Genomic DNA, 3,712 nt, shown 5'->3' on the forward strand with positions numbered 1-3,712 from the left:
CACTGACTCAACATTGGTTGGACGAATAGGCACCGTGTCAATAAACTCGCCCGCTGCCACTCGCTCAACACGATCGTAGTTAAGCTGATAAACTGTCTCGCCCAATTCAGTGTAAAAGTTGACCGAGAAACACAACGGACGATCAGCGTCGCCGAACAGATACACGAGCGAGCGCTCGTTCAAAACTCGCTGGGCTGCAACACCTCCTGCGGCCAGTACGACTTGCATGTGATCTCGCAGCTCATGTCCACGCACGTTGGTACCAGGTATTTTGGCAACAAAAGCGTTGACCAACGCCCGGAAGATAAGAGATTCTTTGCAAGACTTAACTCTGGATTTAACCTTTCGAGACATTTTCGAAACGACGACATTTGTGAAAAACAATAGGCGATTCCCTACACAAGCGATGAACTTCAGAAACGGGATTTTACGCGAACGAGAGACACACAAGTTCAAAATGTCAACTGATGAGATCAAATATCAAATGAGCCGCATATCTGACTTCGCGACAACGAAAAGCATCACTGACCTAGTTTGTAATAGATTCGTCCAATCAAATGGCTAGATACGATGTATAATCGTATCACGCTTCGTACAGCGCTAGCTGTACACGCCGCCCACCTTTGTATAATGTTTGCATAATGCAGGTGAAACTGAAGCGCAACAAATAAAATGCCATACATCTGTCAGTTTAATTGAGTGCAATTACATTGACTGCTGTCAAATAGACGCAAAGCAGCCAAGCGTGTTGAAACGCTATTCATACTGTTGTTATAATATCCAAGCCACGCGCGTTGGATTCATTCATTCGTACAGTATCTACAACGGATCACTTAGCGAAAGAAAAAACAACATGTGCGCGACAAAAAACAAACATTCGCGTATAATTAAAGGAGATTTTACAGTTGTTCTTTTCAACACCTTTTGAATAGTCTCCCGTTTAGTGAAGCAGTTGTCTGCTATGAAATTAGTGATAACAACAAGTCTGTGTTTTTCTTAGTGCCGTTTGCAGCTATAAACTCATAACCCGCTTGATACACAGCCACAATCAGTGACTCGATTTCGGGGATTTGATGAAATTCTTTGGAGCGCACACTCGCGTGCGCCAAGGATTTCTGTACCAGCTCAGCAAAAGTAGCCAGCACGTCGGCATCGTTGCCGACAGCGTCTTTCACCTCCGCCTCGATATCCTGAGTGTAATCCTTGGGAACGCTCAGGTCTGGCATGACAGCCTTCCCACTGGCACGAAAAGCCCGATTGCTGGGAACACTGTATCCCTGCTCTACAAATTGCTCGTCGAGCTCACGCTGCATCGCTTCTTCAACCCCTCAGCGGTTTCCAGATCGATCTTCTTTGGTTTGGAAGAGCACAAGTAATGGCGATCGTAAAGTGCTGCTTCCGCATTTAACCGGTTGATTTTCTCTTCATCACTTTCCCGCATACGCATCTTCATATATTCTTTATATGATTTTCGACCAGACATCTAAAGATATTTAGATTTTTCAGAAATTTTATTCAATTCTGTCTAAGCGAAGCGAAGCGATGCAGCGAAGCACATACAATTACGGCCCATTCACACAAGCGAAGCAAAGTAGCAGCTGGGCTAGACTACCGATACTCTAGTTTATTATTAGAAAAAAACATAATCAATATTAAGGAAAAATCATATAGCCACAATACCACATACAGCCATACACAAGCAGAAAATTTCGAAAAAGCTTGGTAAACTACCGTACATTTGTGTTACATAACATTACGTTACTCGGTAATTTCGAAAAAATTTTAAAAATTTGACACTTTAAAAAAATTTCTGTACATTGTAGTAAATTACGTAAAGTCTACAGGGAAGTAACGACTTGCGCACAGTTTAAGACATTTTTAAAATTTAATTGGAGCGCATGACGTGAAAGTACTGTACTGATTGCGCAGGTTGCGTATTGGCGCTAACAGAGCATGCATACTACTCGAACGCATTTATTTGTATTTGCATTTTAAAATAATGAAAATACGTAAAAATTCAAAGAAATCCCGTAGTTTTTTAATATTTATTTAAGTTTACAGTGCAGACTTACGTTTCTGCTGATGGAGAAAGCTTGGCAGGCGATAGAGAACAGGGGACCACGAAGGATCAGTTGCAGAGCTTGCGGGAGAAATGTAACAGGGTCTCCGTTGACGGATCCTGTGCATCGCAAAACCCAATGTCAGACCCGTGTTTTTATAAAATAAAAAATATTTTATAAGTTTCTCTACCTTTTTTGGAGGTAGAGGAAGAGTGTTTCGTTGTGGTACAGGCACAAATCGAAGATCGACGGCCAGATACCTGCAATCAGCACAGTGCACAGTACAGCAACAGGTGCTCAACAAAAAACCAACACCGCGGTACCAAAGTGCACTTTTCAGCAGAAATTTACTGAAATAATCAGTAAAAAAACTTACTGGGCTCTAGGTAGGCCAAGTGATGAAGGCTATCGACGCCAGAAACCTGAAAAAAAACAGGTCTGCTGAATTTTGTCAGCAAAAACACAACAAACAGGCACTCCATGCTAATCTTACGATATCAGCAAGCAACAGGTTTTTCTTACCTTATTCCACGAAGTGCAGACAGTTTTCCACGGAATCAGACACCGACGACACTTTTCAGCTGGAAAATTTATAAAACAACGAGAAGACAGGGATTTCGCCGCAAAAAACCGAGAGACAGACGTTCATCAAATTTTATAAAATATTCAAAATTCCAACACGATGTATCGGAATGCGCACAAGATGGCTACCAGCGTTCTTCGCAACGCTCAGTGTGGTGGCGCTGCGGTACGCACGCATATGCACAGCGCATAGTGCATACTCGCACATACGCGCATTTACGCGCACATATATTAATTTTTTATTTATACATACAAAACAACTTTACACATACAAAAAACGTATAAAAAACACAAAAAACTAATTAAAAAACAAAATTAAATTTGTAATTGTTTTTCGAGTATACCTGTAATTAGTGTACAGTATTACGTAAGGTATAATTAGCCCTAATTAGTGTACACCTGTAATTAGTGTACGGTTACGCGCCACTACACTAGATAATTACTTTACGCACGCACGTTACGCTCGAACGCACGCGAACAATAGATAATTACTTAATTATAGGGTACATTGTTGTAGAGAACAATAGAACGGGTCCAAACTGCTTGCTGAATCTACTAGAACGCATTCTGCGCCGGCACGCAGGAAACCATGTGTGTGATTATTTAAACGGTAATATCGGCAGTCGTGGTCGTGGGTGTTTGTCCGGACCTATGGTCAGAAACGTTAGCTGTCAGGTTTTCCTTTTTAAACTTAATTTAAGTCAGTGCAGGTAGCCCATATCCGGCTAGGATGACATCTATCATGAGATTTTAAACCTGGCTGGAGTTACGGTAATCGATTCTCAGACTATTTCTACGATTTCATGTCTGTAACCGACCAAAACGTCCGGACGACCAAGACGTCCGGTGGACGTTTCGGTCGTTAAACCGACCAAACCGTCCGGGGGCCAACGAAACGTCCGCCGTAAATTTTTCCCACCTAAAATTTTTTGCGTTCTCGATGCTCGATGCGACCTGAAGATCCTGAGGCTTTTCAGCTCGGACACTTTGGTCGGAGCACTGTTTCAGCCCGGACACTTTGGTCGGACCACTATTTCAGCCCGGACACTTTGGTTGGAACACTGTTTCTA

At 42.3% G+C, this 3,712-nt stretch overlaps 1 long non-coding RNA gene across 1 annotated transcript; it reads right to left on the reverse strand.

Moving 5' to 3' along the window:
• Window positions 1-1,343: 1,343 nt before the first annotated feature.
• Window positions 1,344-2,652, reverse strand: LOC129586778 (uncharacterized). The gene is made up of 5 exons (XR_008690204.1): window positions 2,583-2,652; window positions 2,437-2,482; window positions 2,251-2,320; window positions 2,073-2,179; window positions 1,344-1,483 (listed from the first exon to the last, which is right to left on the reverse strand). It is a non-coding gene; the product is annotated as an uncharacterized LOC129586778 (long non-coding RNA).
• Window positions 2,653-3,712: the final 1,060 nt, after the last annotated feature.

The sequence above is a fragment of the Paramacrobiotus metropolitanus genome, unplaced genomic scaffold, assembly GCF_019649055.1.
Source record: "Paramacrobiotus metropolitanus isolate TYO unplaced genomic scaffold, Prichtersi_v1.0 Parri_scaffold0000022, whole genome shotgun sequence".
NCBI classification, from domain to species: Eukaryota; Metazoa; Tardigrada; class Eutardigrada; order Parachela; family Macrobiotidae; genus Paramacrobiotus; species Paramacrobiotus metropolitanus.